Source organism: Mercenaria mercenaria, chromosome 4 (genome assembly GCF_021730395.1).
Source record: "Mercenaria mercenaria strain notata chromosome 4, MADL_Memer_1, whole genome shotgun sequence".
Lineage (NCBI taxonomy): Eukaryota > Metazoa > Mollusca > Bivalvia > Venerida > Veneridae > Mercenaria > Mercenaria mercenaria.
Genome location: NC_069364.1, coordinates 90122104 through 90144497, shown reverse-complemented (window position 1 = coordinate 90144497; position 22394 = coordinate 90122104). Strand labels below are relative to the sequence as shown.

The 22394-nt window shown below is 34.5% G+C and overlaps 1 long non-coding RNA gene across 1 annotated transcript; it reads left to right on the top strand.

Moving 5' to 3' along the window:
- Positions 1-1526: 1526 nt before the first annotated feature.
- LOC128556514 (uncharacterized) lies at positions 1527-13392 on the top strand. Its single transcript, XR_008370729.1, has 3 exons — positions 1527-2031; positions 11790-12003; positions 12508-13392. It is a non-coding gene; the product is annotated as an uncharacterized LOC128556514 (long non-coding RNA).
- Positions 13393-22394: the final 9002 nt, after the last annotated feature.

Genomic DNA, 22394 nt, shown 5'->3' with positions numbered 1-22394 from the left:
TATTTATCTATTGTTCTGTGTGAAAAATATAAATGTGCATTTTATCTCGCCCGCTACGCTCGCATAAGTAAGTTATTGCTTGTTCTGGGTAAAATATATAAAATATGCATTTTTCTTACTTGCTACGCTCGCACCAAAAAGTCTGACAAGTTTCTGTGAGCTCCTATAACGCTCTTCATCATTTCTACGTTAATAGCTATTGATAACACTTCCAGAAAAATAATTATGTGAAGTTTCAATCAAACGCCATTAATATCTTCCAAGTTATACTCCGGACAAAAGTGTGACGGAATGACGGACAAAGCGACAACTATATGACTGTCATACTGTCCTCCAGGGAGCACAAAAATATATGGTTAATCAAAAAAAAAAAAAAAAAAAAAAAAGCTCAACGTTTAAATGTTAGTCAACAACTATCTTTATCATTTGAACCCCAAAATATTTTGAGAAAGTCCCTACAGTATACCCGAAGTCAGATTCCGATTCGGCATCGGATTAATTCGCAAATGTCTAATATATATATTTGCGGGGCAGGGGAACAGAAATTAATGTTATGTAGTTATTGTCCTTGTGTTTGAGCTGTGGTTGTAATGTATCTTATTTATCGCAATCCATGTAAACTTGTATGAACGTTAGTTAAGCTGGTTGATGTAAATGGTATTTTATGGAAAGTAAAATGTGTAAGAAAACTACACCATAAATTAAGCTGATACTTTTTTTTTAGATGTCTATTTTAGATTTCAAATATAAATTTAAGATGACCTCGTATTGCGTTAGTCATAATGCTAATTGTTAACAAGGTATGTGTTGCTTCAATTTGTGTAGAAAGTTCTCGCTGATGTCATGGATTTGCACGAAAAGCAGTGTAGAGCAGATACCTGCATATGCAAAATCCATAGAGGTTTAGACCATGATGAAACTGGTCGATGTGCTTTAAAGTTTTAAGTCGCTGTAGTATGGCAGGACTATAAAAAGTACAATTGTTATGTAAATAGGGATATTATAAAAATGTAGATATATTTCGGCCGGCTTACATTGCAAAGGGGAACAATGTAAGGATATCGGTCAAGAGGGGAGGGAAACCCCTGTGTTATTTTGACATGAGAACTTTACAAATTGAAGATACATAACTTGCTAAACTGATATGTCATGAAAGGGAGGAGTAACAAATTTACAATTCTCTTGTAATTTTGTTGTTTATATATTATTATGATTTTAATTCAATTATGGCTTGTTCACTACGCCGGTACCCCATTATATTATTTTAAAAACAATATTTGCTTTTAATTCAATTGTGACCTGTTCACCACGCCGGGATACTTTTCCTCTTGGAAAGAATAAGAAAGGAAGGTGTAACAAAATTATTAGATTCTTCTTATAATTTTGTTGTTTTCATTTTAAATGCAGAGAAAGCATGCAGATGTATGACCCACAGTTGTCAACTGTCATTTTTACTAATTAAAGGACCATAAAAGACAAGCTATCATATATTTTGACGGGCGGGAGAAAGAAAAGATAAACAAATTAATTAAAATGCCGAGAAAAATGTTCGGAATGCTGATTCACTAGTAATTCACGTAAGCACAGGTGTCTTTTATGGTCACAGAAGGTCAGTTATATAAAATAATTTCTAATAATAGTAACTTTAGACAGGATGATTGACATGTTTTGTATATATGTATTAATCATGGTGAAATTAGCTCGTAATGAGGAGCTGGCCAAATAGTATATAAGGCCAGTGATTTAGCGTTACAAAGGAGGTTTTCGATCGGACGTTGAGCCGGTGACATGGCTCTTCGGAGCAGTCACGAGAGCGGTCCGAGGCACGAGAGATGTTGTATGTTGAAATTGTTATGGCTAATCTTTGTTGAAGAAATAAATAGAAAACATATGCAATAAAATTATAGAAACTATAGACTGGTTCTTGACTTTAATTTATACGGCGGCTACGCTACACATGTGTTGACACTTTAAGTAGCTTTCTGAAGCTGGAATGTGGATGTAAGACGATATTCGAGAAAGTGATAAATGGTAAGAATGTTCATATGATATATATATACTCATGCATAATAGAGACAGGACCTGATACCACTGTCACATATGGACATGGCGCATTGTGTTATAATAGAACAGCTCAGATTCACTACTTTGTTTGTTATTTAAAGAAATTTCTTTTCTTTAATTATTCCAGAATTTTAGGCACGTGAACCACCTTTATTTTAGGGGTGCGTTTTGTCCGACTTAAGTTTACTTGGTATTGTTTGATCCGTTATCCAAGGTGTACAAAATAATGTCACGTTTAAATTTTGTACAACATTAGCTACGTTTTGAAAAATATCTAAAATAAAGTCCAGTAGACACATCCTTGTTCTGAGAACGCAGCCCCTCGAAGAAACGTATGTATGGATGGATAAATGATTGCCATTTACACTAAAATGCACAAAGTAAAGCAATCACGCAAGGATAAAACAAACAAATAAAGAAACACCACTTAGAACGGTCGAGGAAGGAACACCTTTCGGTAATGGTATTTACCAAACCATATTCTTAACAATGTTCTAAAGTTTGTAAATATAAGTTATCCCAGCCAGATGAATACCTATTATACAAGTCATGGTATAAAAAAACACAAAATGCTCGTGTAAAATATATAAAGCAAACATAATATATACAATTGTGCAAAGCCTTGGGGGAGGCACAGTTACAAGAAAAACGCCATTAAGGATCCGACGAAGTATGCAAGACAAGTGTCAATGCAGCTTAGTCCCAGTGGTATACAAGAACTGCCTAACATTCGTAATGTGTTTGTAACTACATTTAGACTACATTTTCAATTCATGCCTTTGTTACATTTGTATTTATTTTTAATAGAATTCCGCTTAGGGGCGTGAATGATGTAGCACATTTCATTACCTCTTATGAACAGAAGTCAAACCGAGGCTGCTATTATTTTGCTACTTCCAATGTACCTTCTTACAGATTTTATAAATGCGTTTTAGGGACCGACAAGTGGAATGTATTTTGTTCGCTCGATACACGCATTTTAAAGACATCCAATGGCTAGCTTTCACTAAAATATTTTACATTTCGGTATTTACTTCAAATGTACTAAACCCTCATTAAGTCTATTTAACTTTACTAAATACATAGATTAATTGTGTATTTAGAGTTACATTCATAATAATGTCATGCAGTAACAGTCAATTGTTTAAAAAACTTCCAGTTTTAGTGGAAGTTCTCATTTATAATGTGTTCACCTATATATATATATATATAGTGTGAACTTAGTTTTAACATAATGCATAGTATGTCAATACACATAAACTTGTTAATTTTATGTTTACATTAAGTTATATGTATTATTTGTTCATGTTTTCAAATTTGAATATTTGGTCTAGTACGCTTCCTTTATGTTTTTTTTTTCTTTTTCTCTTTACATTTGGGTTCCTTTTTCAGCATGAAATAAATGACTATAGAATTCATCATTAGAATATATGGTGGTGTAACAGTGGGCTGGACCTATGTTTCTGCATCAAAATTGTCTTTGATTCATGTCAATGTTCTTCAAGCAAATTAAGCGTACAGACTTTAACAAAGTTAACTGGTGTCTGTTGCAGTCACTAAAGTGTCTAGATTTTCAGCCACCTATTCAACGCTCATGCCAAAAGGGGCAACTCCTCTGCAAATATCAGTATATATCAGAGCATTTTTGAACAAGTGAGATAACAAAGTTAAAATAAAAAACTTGTCTGTAAGAAAAATACAGAGTTGTCGGTTATTTGAATACAGAAGTACAGAGTTGTTGAAAATTAGAAACCCTTTATACTGTCTCTGCTAAGAAAATTGAGATGAGGCAAAATATATTTAGTTTTAGGGAAAAAACAACAATGTTTATATTCATTTCCTAGAAAATCTCCCTCACATTTTGCTCCATTTCTTGATACCCTGGTGGTTTCATTCAATATGCTGAAAGATACGACCGTTAACGATATCAGGTCATAAGAGCTTCATATGCAAGTATTTTCAGACCTGCAACGGCATTTATCAATTTTTATGACAGGAACTATTTCATGTTTATTGAACAGCGGGTTTTTAGGACAGCGGACATACTGGAAGACGAATTTTCTCCTTAGTGATCCGGCGAACAGCTCGGAAGAATATTCTGAGAAAAGTTCATATAATCATCGCTTGATTCCACAGAATTGTAGCTCGTCGTTCGTCAGTTGGAAACAAGCGATAAAAAATGACTTTTCATAGACCTCAAATTGACAGGAGGAGAATATGACACCGGACGGATGTTCTTCGTAGGTTTTCAAACCTTTAGAAAAATGACCTGTATGTAAGACGGTGGAAAAGTTCACGAGTGGTAGATATTCGTAAGGTTACAATGTGCAAGTCTGAAACAAGTTTATATCAAAATCCTCTTGATTACAATCTCCTACATTGTAAAAAGAAATTACAAATTTCCTTGACCTTTTTGCAAAGGGTATCATAATCCCCTTTGTGACATTAGCGGTTATGTCGTAATCCCTTTCATGAAATGACAGTGCTGTCATAATCAGGTCATTCATGAAATTGAAACGACTTTCAAAATCCCCTTGATTTTCTATTTGTATGGGAAGTGATTAAACTTTATATTGTTTTATCAATATTCAGTATATTACAGTAATATATAACGTATGATCAGAATTTAAATACAGATGAAACTCGATATCTGGAACTCCCTTATCTTCATTCCGGCTATCTCGGAGATATTTTCAATTCTGGTGTCAAAAACACGTGCACACAATATCATTTTTAGCCGAATTTCGGTTATCTTGCAGTAAAACGCTCGATCCCTTAGAATTCGAGATAACGAGTTTCAACTGTATTTTAAAAGTATTCACATAAGTAATTACTGATCAACAAAACGGTTTATACCTTTTTCATGGTAATTATTAACTTGAAAATATGGTGTTTATTTATAAAAATGATGACTTATGCATATTAGTTTACAGCTATAAATTAAGCTTATGATGAAATGAAAGCAGTCATGATATTTCTAATGGCAAGCAGTTCCTTGAACTTCAGGATATCGGGTCTTGTGTAGAACTGTTTAAGGCTTTCTTCAAAGAGCTGGTGCAAGTAATCCCTTTACTCATTTAAAGAGCATAGAACACATTTACCTGACATCCGATGCCTAATATGTATCTCCCAATAATGCATTTATTTCTGAAATGTTATAAAAAATTGATCTTCAAGTGGAATGGTAACGTGACGGCAATAAACATAACGTACAATATTGCCATTTCATTTTCTTTAAGAATATCCCATTCCCCCAGATGTTGGCCATAGCATTGTTTCATTTACTAAATTTTTATGCCTAATACTTGAACATACCTAATATGAATTAGATATTTACCTTCAAAGTAAAATACTAGTAGCCGAGACAAAAGTGAGGGACTTTATGATCAGGCTAAAATTGTTTGATACATTGATATTGGTATTACAAATTTCAAAATGCTATATTTTGAATATTTAATTGCGCATATGTTTATTTCAAAGGACCGCACATTTAAAAGCTTGATAACACACAAAAGATTTTTTTATACTATTTCAATTAAATAGTTAACCCTCTCAAACAACTTCAAAGTCAAAGGGTTTACATAAACACTAACGTAAACCAAAGTGTAGTTCATATCAAGCTGAGGATATGTGTTTTTTTATTTGTCCACCTTTTCCCGTATTACAGTGATGACCTATGATTGGCCAAAATAATAACCCCTTATTGCACAAAATAACATAAAATTGTTCAATACTAATTTTCTAAGACAGACTTCATTGTTGTGCATAGCTGGAAACTACATCATCGTGTCCAATGGTATTTCAGCTTAGATCCGTTAATTCAAACATGATTAAAGGCTATTACGGCTAGGTTTAACTTACGTTTATTGTGTACATTCAGTGCGTATGTACGTTCAATGCCGTCCTCGTGAATTGATGTCATAACTGTGTGTGGGTAGCGTTTACTTCAGATTTTACTTCATCCTTTCCCAGATTTACTAGAATATATTTTATGTTCCACCTTAGTAATTATGTTTAACCTTTAGGCTGCTGGTGGCAAGTGATTTTGTCTTTGCAAACAGTGCAGACCAAGATCAGCCTGCACTTACGGTAAGGCTGATCATGGTCTGCACTGTTCGCTATTCAGTCAGTAAATTTTCAGTGAGCACCCCTTTGAATAATAAATGGTACCGCCCAAATTGAATGATGGAAGAGTCCATTTTCGAAATTTAGCGGGCTAAGGGTTAAAGGTCACATGGAAACATAACGTTATCAAGCAACAGTACAGCAGACTTGATTTGATTGCTCTGTGTCTGTACCTGTACTGGTAGAGGATGAATTTCGCGCCCTATGTGGCTGCGTTTGTTATATGTAAAGCGCCTTTGAACGTGTTTATCATGAAAAGGGCGCTATATAAATCTGGTATAATAATAATAATAATAATAATAATAATAATAATGACTATACTCTGCCTTTACTCGATACTTAGACAATTGATGTGTAGATTATTAAATCTATATGATGGTCATTTTGAAGCATAGAACAAAACTAACGTAGTAATAGCAGACACGGGTTTACTGAAACCTTTTTATGAGAGGGGCATGTACACATTTTCTGTAGCATTCTAATCAGGAAAGAAGATTGCGAAATGATTAAAAAACACTTGATATTTGGCCGTTATATTTCGGAATAAATCTACAAAAGCTTGCATGTTACTATTTAATTGAGACAGACACTAATATCCCCGCCATCTTGAATTCACGATTTACAAAGTAAAAGAACAGCTCAGTTTCACTTCTTCATCTATTATTTATAGAAATGTCTTTTCTAGCTATGATTATATTTCCAATTATTCCAGATCCTAAGAAATAGCTGTGGAAACTCCGATCCATTAAGCACAAAGCAGGTTATAGAGTGCTGAAAAGTAATCCGTTATAACGCAATAGGCATAAACATTTTTTTAAATACTAGTAAATACAATAGTGTGTGTTTTTGAAATGTCTAGTACTAAAAAGGCATAGAACAAGGGCGAGAAGCTTGAAGCTCTGATATGCATATTTTGCAGCTGGGTTTATGATTTAGAATTTATTTTGCGCTGTCCTTTACAAGTAAATATTCTATATCTTTCTAACAAAATGTTCACTTAGTTCATATATTTAGTAGAGCATAGATCACAGCTAATAGGAAAATTGTGTTTCTTTAATCTATCTAAATAACTGTCTTTGAAGATGGAGAAAAATATTAAATATTAAAAACACTATACACCTAAGTACAGCCATTGAAATTAAAAACACAGCATCCATTTATGACAAATATTTCATTATTGTAATTTGCATGCAAATATTTTGATATTCATTCATCATTTTTCATTAAATCCTATCTAATAATAGGGTTTCTTTGGTGATACTCGAGGCATGACCTTTTAATATACATTCATCATTTTTCATTACATCCAATCTAACAATAGGGTTTCTTCTGTGATACCCGAAGCATGATCATTGTCACATGCGCAGATAGAGCTCATGTTGTAACTTTTATGTGAATACGGAATCCATAGAATGTATTCACAAAAAAAAAAAACAAATTTTAACGAATATGACCTCTTTGATCACTTACTAATGTTAAGTAGAGTATGAAACAGGAAGTGTTCCTGCTCATGCGCATACTCGAACGTACTTCAATTTCTACTATAGTAAAGAAAGAAAAGCTGCCGTCAGGAAAATAACACTAGCAGCTGGAAAAAATCTCCCGCTGGCTGTTGTACAGAAGGAACGCCAGTAACTGAAAGCCAACCACCAGCCAACATTACTGTCCTACAATCCAGAGCCTGTCCTTGCATGAAAAGAGCGAAACAGGCGTAGACAAATGGTTCCCAGCTGAGGACATCGGTAGTAGCAGCACAGACGCTGTATGAAATACACCATCACTGTCAATGAGCAATGAGAACTTTTTTATAAATAGAATTGCTACAGACCTTTTTATAATTACTTCATAAGTGGAAAATTGTTTGTATGTATTTATGTTAAGAAAAGTCATGTTAGAACAAACAAAATGAAATAAAAAATCATCTTACAGTCTTGACACACCAAAGGCTTCCTCAAATAAGTAACTAGAATACGACACTACAAGTCAATGTCAGCATAACTTAGGGTCATTAGAGCTTCATTTGCAAACAATGTAGGTCTACAATGACATTTGTCACATTTTATGACAGGATTACTGCTACGTGGAACAGGAGACAATATCTAAAGAACGATTTTGTCATTTTACCATCCAGTTACATGCATGGAAGCCTTACTCATCCAGTTTATCGGAATGGCTTATTTTATTATTATGATAATTATAAGTTACCAGCCACAAGGATTTCTACACGTCCTAATAGTTGAACTTCCCGCACGGCATAGAATTCTGTTAATGTTTGATCTAATCATTGTTTGTTTCTTTTAAATTAACGGGCATCGTCGGTTAGCCGGAAAAGAGCAGAAATCGAGTAGAAAACGACATCAGTTATATCTCAATACCCTCAAAAGAGTTTGACACATGGAGAATATGACATCTGGCAGCTGTTGTAAAAGAAGTTGAACGAATGATGTTCGCATAATTCTAGAGAGAGAATATGTTCATATCGTTATACTTCTGATAATTGCAATTTTTTGCTTCAACATTTGAGTTGTATTCAGTAAAGTTAAGCCTTGAACTATATGCCAGTTAATACCACAGCTATGGACCGGAGATTATATAAGGCGTCATGCAATAATAGATCTTAATACACTAAACCATGTTCTGTCGTGAAGACTGTACAACAGGATGATTTCTAAAATTTCTCATTTAGCAAGTCATGTTCGATGAACATGGGGAACAACAAAGCAATTTCTGTACTAAATCTCGTCACAATATAGTTGTCGCTGTCATACAAATGCTAAACGGGAACGTGGGAACTGGTTACAGAACGTGAATATGTATATATAATGTGTGATAATTTGTTATGACAGTGCTTCATGAAATATGTTGTAGGTTTATGTATTAACTAAATGAAGATGTTATTAAGTATATGTACGGTGGCTGATTTCTGTCAGCTTCGTGTTGGCGTGTTGGCTCTGGTGCAAATCTCTTCAACTTGTTCTGGCATCCGCACCAACACGCCAACATGAAACCAGCAGGAATCATTCACCAGAGTTGCCGGGCCCAAAATCGATAATCGTAACAATGCGCATGTGTAGCAAGGAAAACTAGTAATGTGATCGTTATATCTACCGCGTAAAGTACAATCTATCAGACTTCGTATCCTTTAATATCATCAGCTGCAGAAGTATTCACATTGTTACATACAGTTTGAAGTCCAACAGGAGTTTTTCATAGAAAATACCCACGGTTCTCACAGAAGAAATGAATTGTTCAACTCCTCAAACAGCAAACCAGTATATTGTTTGCATACAGTGCTAGACAATTAATCTACAAGATGTTTGCATGCCATTATATAATTCAGGCAAATACTGATATCACCGCTATCTCAATAAATAGCGTTACAAAGTAATAGAAAAGCCGCTTCACATCTTCATCTATTATTATTAGAAATGTGTTTTCTGGCTGAGATAGTATTTCCAATCATATCCTGGACTCTCAGACACGTGAAATTTACAGACTGACTGGGAATCGATCACCATACCCGCCATAATACCCTTACACCTAAAATACTAATGTGAATTTAGTCCGTCCAATATGGAAAAAAACTCTGCTTTTTGTTGATTTCAGCTCGACTGGCGCTTCAGAATATTTTTGCATGCAACTCAATGGAGTATATTTAGAGCAAACTACTACCATATGAACAAACGTCTGGTTTAACTTGAAGGAATTATTCCCATGCGTAACAAGTTCGCTCAAAACGAGATATGTCTTCTTTCAGTAAAGCTTTAACTTTTTTTTTGCGAGTCGGAATTTTCCAATGGAGTAAATTTGGTAATACGTATGACAACTGAAATAAACAACACAAACATGATTGCAGCATAAAACGTGTCCTCACATTTGGCTTTTTTGAACATGGTATCCGAGCATTATATGCTTTATCATCCTGTGACAAACCGCTATTAAGATATATTTCCCTTCAATATATATATGAAACAATTCATAATATGATTAACCTTTTTCTACCTAATTCAATGGAACTGCCAGAAATACATTTTTGTCTTGAGGAAGGTGGAATTTTAGGCTTTCCGCATATAACCTTAGAGAGAGAGAGAGAGAGAGAGAGAGAGAGAGAGATCACTGCTGAATACTTACCTTCCATGGTGTAATTTGCGCTGTTTCACTTAGTCTGTGTGTCTATTTCCCTATTGGAATCAGTTTTCAAATCGTCAAGTACTATTGTCATATGAGTAGGGGCTGCCTCCGCCAAGTGGGGCTTAAACAAAAAAAAATCTGATTGGTCTTTTACGTGTTACATTTTGAATCTCTGAATTGGTAGCAATGGTTTACAAAACATGCCGATAATTGATTTCTTTCTAGACCAATTAAGTTCTAAAAGTAGTTGGTACATAGAAATTTATTTTCTGCAATAGGTTACTTTCGCACACAGTTTCCGCACGGTACACGCAGTGAATTCAAGTATTTGAGTCATTAAAGGGTTAAAGGTCATATGGAAACATAACGTAATCAAGCAACATAATAGCACACTTTCTTTGATTGATTAAAGCCTGGGAGGTCGTGAAATGTGCAACAACGATCATAACAACTAGCAATGGCATAAGCGAAACTCTGTTGTGTAATATTACTAAATGGCTTCCATGACTCCAAAGGATAAAAATAACAGCATCGCTGAGTCCAACTAGGAGATGACTTTTCTCTGCATTTACTCGACACTTAGACTATTGATGTGTAGATTAGAGAGGGGCATGTACACATTTTCTGAAGCATTCTAATCGCAAAATGATTAAAAATCAATTGATATTTGGGCGTTATATTTCGGAATATATCTACAAAAGCTTGCATGTTACTGTTTAATTGAGACAGACACTAACATCCCCGCCATCTTGAATTCACAATTTACAAAGTAAAAGAACAGCTCAATTCCACTTCTTCATCTATTATTCATAGAAATGTCTTTTCTAGCTATGATTATATTTCCAATTATTCCAGATCCTAAGAAATAGCTGTAGAAACTCCAGTCTATTAAAGAAACAGCACAAAGCAGTTTATATAGAGTGCTGAATAGTAATCCGTTAAACATTTTTCAAAAAATACAATAGTGTTTTTTTAATGGCTTGTACTAAAAAGGCATAGAACACGGGAGAGAAGACTAAAGTTCTGATAAGCATATTTTGCAGTTGAGTTTATGATCCAGAATTTAAGTTGCGTTGTCCTTTACAAGTAAATAATATATATCTTTCTAACAATTTCACTTAGTTTATATTAAGTAGATCATATAACACAGCTAATAGGAAAATTGTGTTTCTTTAATCTATCTACATAACTTTCTTTGAAGATTGAGAAAAATATCAAAAAAGTATAGCCATTGAAATTAAAAACACAACGTCCATTTATAATAGGGTTTATTTTGTGATACTCGAGGCATGATCATTGTCACATGCGCATGTAACTCATGTGAATACAGAATCCATAGCATGTATTCACAAAAACCAAATTTTAACTAATATGACCTCTTTGATCACTTATTAATGTAAGGTAGAGTATGAAACAAGAAGTGTTTCTACCCATGCGCATACTAGAACGTACTTCAATTTCTACTATAGTAAAGGAAGAAGAGCTGCCGTCAGGAAAATAGCCCTAGCAGCTGGAAAAATCTCCAGCAGGCTGTTGTACAGAAGGAACACCAGTAACTGAAAGCCAAATACCAGCCAACATTACTGTCCTACAATCCAGAGCCTGTCCTTGCATGAAAAGAGCGAAACAGGCGTAGACAAATGGTTCCCAGCTGAGGACATCGGTAGTAGCAGCACAGACTCTGTATGAAATACAACATCACTGTCAATGAGCAGTAACAACTTTTTATAAATAAAATTGCTTCAGGTCTTTTTATAATTACTTCATAAGTGGAGAATTGTTTGTATGTATTTACGTTAAGGAAAAGTATGAAATGAAATTTAAAAAAAAATCTTACAGTCTTGACACACCAAAGGCTTGCTCAAATACGTAACTAGAATACGAGACTACAAGTTAGCATAATTTAAGGTCATTAGAGCTTCATTTACAAACAATTTAGGTTGACAATGACATTTGTCACATTTTATGACAGAATTACTGCTATGTCGAGCAGGAGACAATTTTGTCAGTTTATCATCCCTATCGGAATGATCTATGATTCAGATAATATTAAGCTGCCAGCCACAAGGACAGCGACCATCCAAAAATTATAAAGCTTTCTTAACGTCCTATTAGTTGAACTTCCCGCACGGCATAGAATTCTGTTAATGTTTGATCTAATCATTGTTTGTTTCTTCTAAATTATAGGTCATCGTCGGCTAGCCGGAAACGAGCGGAAATCGAGTAGAAAACGACATCAGTTATATCTCAATACCCTCAAGAATGTTTGACACGTGGAGAATATGACATCTGGCAGCTGTTGTAGAATAAGTTGAACGACTGATGTTCTTATAATTCGAGAGAGAGAATATGTTCATATCGTTAAACTTCCGATAATTCCTTGTTTGAAACAACTTTACAATAATGCATACTGTATTAGGTCGATTGCGCGCATCATTTGAAACAAGTAGAGCTAATACAAAGCATAATTGAGCCAATATGAGAAAAGCAGGGCCAATACGAGAAAACAGGGCCAATACAGAATTCAAGCATTCTGATTGGTTCAAAAGAGAAGGCCAATACGGAGAAGTCACTACCGTTAGACTTTTAAATGACGCCATTTTGTTTGACATAAAAATGATAAATTTCAATAGTTTTCACATATTGGACAAAACTACAGTTATTTAACATGTTCATTTAATATTACCAAGCTAGACTGAGCGGACATACGATGTCGATGTATGTTTTCCGTAGATTATAACCATACTTTTGATTCACATGCTGGGAAGTGGATGAATAATACTGGTTGCGAACTTGGGTGTCAGTTGTAAACTGCAAAAACTTTAGGATAAGAATAAAACGAGGCATGGGGGGGAGAATAATATGTGATTGGTTGGTTGTTTTATCTTGATCAAAACATATATGTACAATATTGTGTCTAGTTGCCTGCAACCTACAAAGAAATGACATTTAAAGTAGTTTCTATCACAGCTCAAATAGTAAGATATTAGATCTAGAGAAAATAAAATAAATACGGTAAGTTCCAGTTACTGCTGATTATGTCCTGGCATATATCTCTCTAACCTACTTACAACCCATTCTGTTTTACTGGCTAAAATGATAATGATTATAATGATTAAAACACAATTTTTGATCTTCAACAAACTGCCGTTAGGTAACTCAAAAGTTCTTATGGTGTTACCGCCAAATTAATTGTTAAAAAGTTAAATGATAAATTATCATTAATCAAGCGATTTCATATTAGCCAACATTATAATATATCTGTTTGAAGCGGTGAAACGGAGAATAAATAACAAATAGCACACACTGATAACAAACCAAATCGGTAAATTTTGGACCGAGGGCAATAAATATATATAGTTTTGTCCGGCAATCCATTCAGTTAGTGTTTTCTTTGCATGACAGCAGAATCTTTTCTTCAACTTTTGACTTGTATTCAGTAAAATTACGCCTTGAAGTATAGACCAGTTTATACCACAACTATGGACCGGATATTATATAAAGGGTCATGTAATAGTAGATCTTGATACACTAAACCATGTTCTGTCATGAAGACTGTATAACAGGATGACTTCTAAACTTTCCCATATAGCAAGTCATGGTCGATAAACATAGGGAACAACAAAGCAATTTCTGTTTTAAACTTCGTCACAATATAGTTGTCGCTGTCATACAGATGCTAAACGGGAACGTGGGAATTGGGTACAGAACGTGAATATGTATACATATATATATATATGTGTGATAATTTGTTATGACCGTGCTACATGAAATATGTTGTACCATGTGAAAGTTGTTTATGTATTAACTAAATGAAGATGTTATTAAGTATATGTACGGTGGCTGATTTCTGTCAGCTTCGTGTTGGCGTGTTGGCTCTCGTGCAAATCTCTTCAACTTGGTCTGGCACCCGCACCAACACACCAACCTAACCAGCAGGAATCATTCACCAGAGTTGCCGGGCCCAGAATCGACAATCGTAACAATGCGCATGTGTAGCAAGGAAAACCAGCAATGTGATCGTTATATCTACCGCGTAAAGAAAAATCTATCAGACTTCGTATCCTTTAATATCATCAGCTGCAGAGGTTTATCAAATGTATTCACATTGTTACATGCAGTTTGAAGTCCAACAGAAGTTTTTCATAGAAATTACCCACGGTTCTCACAGAAGAAATGAATTGTTCAACTTTTCAAACAGCAAACCAGTAATGTTTGCATACAGTGCTAGACAATTAATCTACAAGACGTTTGCATGCCATTACATAAAAACAGGCAAATACTGATATCACCGCTATCTCAATAAATAGCGTTACAAAGTAATAGAAAAGCCGCTTCACATCTTCATCTATTATTAATAGAAATGTGTTTTCTGGCTGAGATAGTATTTCCAATCATATCCTGGACTCTCAGACACGTGAAATTTACAGACTGACTGGGAATCGATCACCATACCCGCCATAATACCCATACACCTAAAATATACTAGATATTTTCAGTATTCAGGTGTAATGTAAGTCAATGGTAATCAAATTTGTTTGGTTTTTATTTTAGCTGAATAAGTCTGTTAGACAACGTCGTGAAACTGTTTGATTAGGGGTTTGTTATGTTGCATTTCTATACAAATGTCTACATCAGTCTGGTTTAAAAGTATTACTGTAAGTTTACAGATCGATACTAATGTGAATTTAGTCCGTCCAATATGGAAAAAAAACTCTGCATTTTGTTGATTTTAGCTCGACTGGCGTGTCAGAATATTTTTGCATGCAACTCAATGGAGTATATTTAGAACAAAATACTACCATATGAACAAACGTCTGGTTTAACTTGAAGGATCTATTCCCATGCGTAACAAGTTCGCTCAAAACGAGATATGTCTTCTTTCAGTAAAGCTTTAACTTTTTTTGCGAGTCGGAATTTTCCGACCGAGTAGATTTGGTAAAACGTATGACAAGTCAAATAAACCACACAAACATGATTGCAGCATAAAACGTATCCTCACATTTGGCTTTTTTGAACATGGTATCCGAGCATTATATGCTTTATCATCCTGTGACAAGCCGCTATTAAGATATATTTCCCTTCAATATATATGAAATCATTCATAATATGATTGACATTTTTCTACCTAATTGAATGGACTACCAGAAATACATTTTTGTCTTGAGGAAGGTGGAATTTTAGGCTTTCCGCATATAACCTTAGAGAGAGAGAGAGAGAGAGAGAGAGAGAGAGAGAGAGAGAGAGAGAGATCACTGCTGAATAACTACCTTCCATGGTGTAATTTGCGCTGTTTCCCTTAGTCTGTGTGTCTATTTCCCTGTTGGAATCAGTTTTCAAATCGGCAAGTACTAATGTCATATGAGAAGGGGCTGCCTCCACCAAGTGGGGCTTAAACAAGAAGAAATCTGACTGGTCTTTTACGTGTTACATTTTGAATCTCTGAATTGGTAGCAATTGCTTACAAAACATGCCGATAATTGATTTCTTTCTAGACCAAGTAAGTTCTACAAGTAGCTGGTATATAGAAATTTATTTTCTGCAATAGGTTACTTTTCGCATACAGTTTCCGCACGGTCAAGTATTTGAATCATTAAAAAATATGGATCATTTTTATCATAGTGTCACCCCTACTGAAAGGCCAGACAATTTGGCTTATGAAACACCTACATACATTGCACTGCATTACTTCCCGATTCCTATATTTTAATGCCAGGCACCAGACAGGTAGGCAATCGATAACAGCATTATTTAACTAGCTGGCGGCTCACCAGCCGGCCTCTCTTCAGTAACAAGTCCCGCCTCTGACAGGGCTCGAACGTTCGACCTCCCGATTGCGGGGCAGCTGACTTATCCATTAGGCCACCGCAGCTCTTTATTTATGAAAATGATAGCCAATATGAATTTTACTTTGATAATGTATAATTATATATATATATATGCAGTGCATCATGTTAAAATGGCCTTTTTACCTTCTCATTGCAAATCAAGTATGTGCCAATACAGTGACTGAAATATGTGTAAAGATGCTGATGATAATGGCATCAACATGTGCCGTACTGCCAATAATGAATTAAATACCATACAAAATTACTTGAATCTTTTAGACTGTCAGTAAGTGAGACAGTCATTCAATAAATTCCTTTTAGGGCGCTAATCTTCCGTGAAGTCCTCTTACAGTATAAATATTTACAAAGTAATAAAACAAAAACTAAATCGAATAAAACCACATTATCACATTTTTTTCGTCGCGGGAGTGTAATAAAGCCATTACATAATGTTGGTATAACAATATCGTAATAGATTAAGTATGAAACATTGGTCGATTGACTTGGTTCATAATATGTAAAGAAAGAAGAAATTTCAATATTTCATCAGAAAAAAACTAATATGTGATAAAAAAAATTCTACATTAGTATCTTGTTGAATAAATTCAATATGAAAAGACATCCATTTAGTATACTCTATATAGGAATAATATCGTGAGAACGACATTAGAAAGTAAAAAACAAATGTGACAAGAGCTCGTAAAACACGAAATGACCCTTGATGCATTCAGTAACTGCTCAAGGAACAGGAATCATTTGGTCACTGTGTACTGGACGTTTGGCGTTTATATCCTGTAGTTCAGTAGGGACTATTAAACTGAGAAGTGCAATAAAATTGGACATTGTTCTTGCAGCGGGATCATTGAAGGCTGTTCAAAAAGTGCAAAATTGATGATTTCTGCATGCTATTTTTAATGGAATATGTAAAACTTTCGTTTGATAACTTTCTGTATTCTTGTATGAGAGTCCTGGTCTTGCCATTAATTAAAAGCACAAAACATGCACGAAATTTATAAAATAGCCACCCATATTCCGCTCAGGGAAGTGCAATATTGCGACTAGCTACATGTAAGTCTGGCCGTGGCCAAACTTTTCGAATCTAAGTGTACCCTGTTACCTGGAGCTCTGCTCGGTTCCAAGTATAACTGTGAGTCAAAATTATTAGTTAAACAAAAAACATCAACTGCCTGTTTACCATCCGCTTTTTTACTGTTCGCCAGCTTGTTTCCATTTGACACAATAAATTTGGTACTTCCTGATAGTGGTCACTGATTTTTGTTACGTAAATGAATGTCAAAAACAGACGACAGGAACAAAAAGTGAGATTTTGCCTCTTTACCAAAGACAGAGAATAGAAATTATAAATGAAAGGGAAACAACTAGGTCGATCTTCTTATGATTGTTTCCTGATACTTTTTAGTATGTCAAATATTGTTTCCTACCATTTAGTCTAGAAAGGAACTTCGATATATTAAAACAATTGTTGACTCTTCAATTGTTGACTATTCAGCCATTGAATTCGATGTGATATTTACCAGAAGCTGCCAAATAAGTATCGCGGAGGAAATTTTGCCGCAAATTCCTCTGCTTACATATATGTTATGGCCGATAGTTTGCGAAGGGGTAGTGTTGATTAACAAACAAAAATCATAAATATTAAACAGCTTGAGTAAATAAGTCTTAAGGTTTCGATGGAGGCCTTGAGAAACAAAAATCAAACAACACCAAATCATAGAAAGAAAGAGTTGTTTGACATGAAAATTGAACAGCATGTAAAACATGTATATTACTTTACGAAACAAGTGTCAGTATACTGATTTTAAACATTGAATTCCGGAAAAGGGCTGCTAAAGGGGCTCCACTTCGGACAGTTAAACGCCTTTAAAAACTCACCATTTCAAAGAACAGTTACACATGTTCGTTTTGATGCATTTGCAACAGCGTGCGAGTGGTGAAATTTCGCATAACAATGGTGGAACACAGTTTTCAGCAATTGTTTTATCTTTATTTCTTTACAAATGGCATTCATTTTCAAAGGGAGACAACTGTTCCCGATTATTTTAAGAACAAATGGCATTCATTTTCGAAGGGAAACAACTTTTTCCGATTATTTAAAGTAATCTTTGAGAAAAAGTTGTCTCCCTTTGAAAATGAATGCCATTTGTAAAGAAAAAAGATAAACAATTGCTGAAAACTATGTTCCACCTTGTTACGTAAAATTTCACCACTCGCACGCTATTGCAAATGCATCAAAACAAACATGTGTAACAGTTCTTTGAAAATGGTGAGTTTTTAAAGGCGTTTAACTGTCCGGAAGTGGAGCCCTTTAGGCAGCCCTTTTCCGGAATTCAATGTTTATATCAGTATACTGACACTTGTTTCGTAAAGTAATATACATGTTTTACATGCTGTTCAATTTTCATGTCAAACAACTCTTTCTTTCTATGATTTGGTGTTGTTTGATTTTTGTTTCTCAAGGCCTCCATCGAAACCTTAAATGCTTTTTCAGGATATCGTGTACATAATATACTACATGTTCAAGCACTGAGCACAACTTAGCCAGAAGCAATTGCCTACTCTGGACTACCTAAACCATTCCTTTCTGGACGAATTCTTATTCTTTATGTATTTCATATATACAATTCAGTTACAGAAAACATGTGAATTTGCGATTTGAATATAAAACAAGCTTTCTAGTAAAACAGACGCTCATCAAGTCGTTGCATATCATGAAAATGTAGGGTCTGATAAAGGTCGGGATAATTAGATTCTAATATGGGCCTACATCCATGCACGTTTCAATAATCTAATATTAATTTTGTCTGTATATTTTTACTAAACGCACTTCCCCATATTAATAAAATTTATAAAATAAAAATCTATATTTTAAATTTAGAAATTCTTAAACATAAGAGGATACCTTGTTTTCAGCTGCTTCATCATATTTGATTGTAAACGAATCAATACGTGTTATAGTGTCTTATGAACATGTGTTGATTCGTTTACAATCAAATATGATGAAGCAGCTGAAAACAAGGTTCATAATGCACTATAACATATGCGTTATTTTAACACATGTAAATGAAAGGTTGAAATGCATGTACAAAATAACAGTTGCATTTAAATCAGAATCAAAAGGATTTGGCCACAAGTTTTTCCAACATTAGCGACGACCCTCACCAACAGTCGCTTTGTGAAACAATGGACACAAGCTCTGCAGAGCGTTTGAGCGACCCTATTTAAAGAACAGTTAAAATCAATCATACCATACCCCAAGCCATTTGCTGGTACATCCATTGCCGGGCCGACTGAGGCGATAAAATGTCTTGCCGAAGGACACATCGCAATGGGAGTAGCTAGAAATCAAACTGATGGCCTTCACCTTCATGGGAAAGCGTCTTGGCCTTCTCGACCAATGCATCCATATCATATGGAATTTACTATTTTGACAGCGACTTTACTTGTTAGGTGTTTCAAAACGTTAGGTTAATTTACGTATCAACGGTCTTCTCTGATAAACAATCGTTAATAAATAGTAGATTTTGAAGCCGAGAGGGTGATATTGCAGCCTCCTGGTAAATAATTAAAGTCCTTGATTTATGTAAAACGGGCAGCGGAAGAATGTTCAACGTCTCTGCAAAAGTGCTACACGTACATTGTGAATTGTCGTTTAAATGATTCTTCAATAAGTCACCATGTTTAAGCTGCTCTAACTGTTTCGTATCCGGGCATGAATACACTTGCTGGAACTTGACGGTCACAAAATAGCGACGGTTAGGTTCAAAAGTGTTCTTTGTACGTTGCTTAAATTTAAGTCAGGATTCTGCGCCAGATTTTAATCAACTATATTTAAAATGCTCAAAGGGTGTTAAATAAATGTCAAATGTCTTGTAGCATAGTTATGTCTACATACGTCTTCATGCTTTAATATCCGGGGCCCATATTTTAATGTTTTGTTTTGTTTTGTTTTTATATGCTAAATTAACCCGGAACGTAACGAAAATGTACAATGATGAGCATACTCCAGCTACAGGCAGGCCTTAGCAAAATATTCTAATTTCAATTTGCTATGAACAAATCATGATACATTTAAAGTTTGTCATTCTTAAAGTGACGTGTAATACTTCATAGAATTTTATTCGTAACATCTTTAGAGGTTCCTAAAGGTGTATTTTATCATTACAAATAATGATAATAATAACTTTATTTAAAGAGGATAACATATTTGGCTATAGCTAGTCTAACATATGGTCCTCAGTAACATAATAATGTAAAAATTCATCCTAACACAGACAGTGAAGTAAAAGGCATGAATCAAAATAACGTATTATGAACAAATTAGTTCTTAGTGGCATAAACAGTTTATAGTACAATGAACAGAGATTAAGATAAGATAGAATTATGTACAAGTGGTGAAAGAAATAAATGTTATTTGTAATCCGCGCACCAAAACCCTAAAAACTCTTATGTGAGAAATGTACAGGAAAGCGTTGGACTTCAGAAATAATATTGTTTTTATGTCACACATGCAATAACAGAAATGGACTACAGAAGGAAATTATAACACATGATATGAAAATGTGAACATTGCAAGGCTATTACACTTTAAGAGAGAAAAAATAGATAAGATAGAGAGAAGAAAGAAAAACAAATAAGACGGGGTTAGATAAGACGAGAATAGAACGAAAGCAATGCCATTAAGTAAACTAAGTAAAAATCATCAAAAGAAGATGTGAAGAGAATAATGAATATTTCTTTTTGTATATGTATATAAGTATGACTTTTCGTGAAACTTACAATGTTTGAGAACTCATGAGTGGAAAGAATGAACAGTACACAAATGAATGATATTGTGGATGGTGGCGGTCAGAAAAATGGAATGCGCAAATCAGGAAATAAGGAAACAGACAGTCGGGACCGCACCCTCACCCCCACCCCCACCTTCCCCCCTCTCCCTGAGGCTATCCTACCCCTATTGCCGGATACCAGTGCTTAAAGCCTTACAAGGTACGCCCAGGCGGGCTGCATAAAGAGGTTCAAGTCCCCTGGTTAATGGTGCCATCACTTATTATTATAAAAGAAAAAGAAATATTACACACTACCCTACCCATATAGAGCCTGTACCAGCAAGTATAAAAAACATAAAAATTCAGTTTGATTCGGGAACTAGAGTAGATTAATTGAATAAAAGAGAGATTGTTTACATAGTTTCATTTAAAAGATACAGTTTAATGTGTTGTATTTTTTAAAATTGAAGTTTTTGCGATATTTGATTTCGTAGGGGAGTTCATTCCACATCCTGGGACCACCAACCGAGAATGACACATCATATAATGCTGTTTTCGATCTTTGAGATGTTCCTGTGTGACAGATCTTAAGGTTCTATTGTTAGAATATGGAACTTTTGTGATCAGTTTATTAATGTATTGCGGTGTCATCTTATTGAGTGATTTATAAGTCAGTAGAAATGTGTGATAGGTCGCTCGTTTAATGATTGTCAGCCACCCCAAGTCCCTGAACATGTGTATCGTTGTATCATCAACAATCATATCTGTATCACTATTATTCATAAAAAGTGGCAAGTCATTTATAAAAAGTAAGAAAAGTACAGGCCCTAAAACAGAGCCTTGAGGAACCCCTGCATTAACTACATTTGCATTTGACATTTCATTATTAGCAACTATACACATTGAAGCCGTTCATTTAGATAAGATTTGAAAAGAAGCAACGAATTATGACTTATATGATAGTAATTCAATTTTTCAATTCGATTTTCATGATCAGCTAGATGAAACGCCTTTCTTAAGGTATTCGATCCGTAAATAGGTAAACTCTGATGCCTGGTAACCCCATGGCTTTTTTTTTCTTTTTTTTTTTTTTTTGTATCATTTGAAAGAAGTATGTCTGCTGAAGAATAATTTGTAAAAAAAAAAAAGATGACCAAAAATTATATGCACGAATCATTTCAGTCAACTTTTTTTTTTTGACTGCGAAATGATAAATCTTACTCTGTAATAACTGGATTTCTGTTGAAGTATCACTGAAATCTATACAGTAAAAAAAGCTTTTTCAGTAGATAATACACTTTCAAATGATACCAAAATTATATGAACTTATCAGGCATCCATATTTTATATATTTTCTTAGCACTATTAAATAGACCTTTCTTATTTGTGGATCGGATACCTTAAATAAAAAAGATAGCACCAATTATCTCTCCATTATTTATATTTGTGAACCAATTAT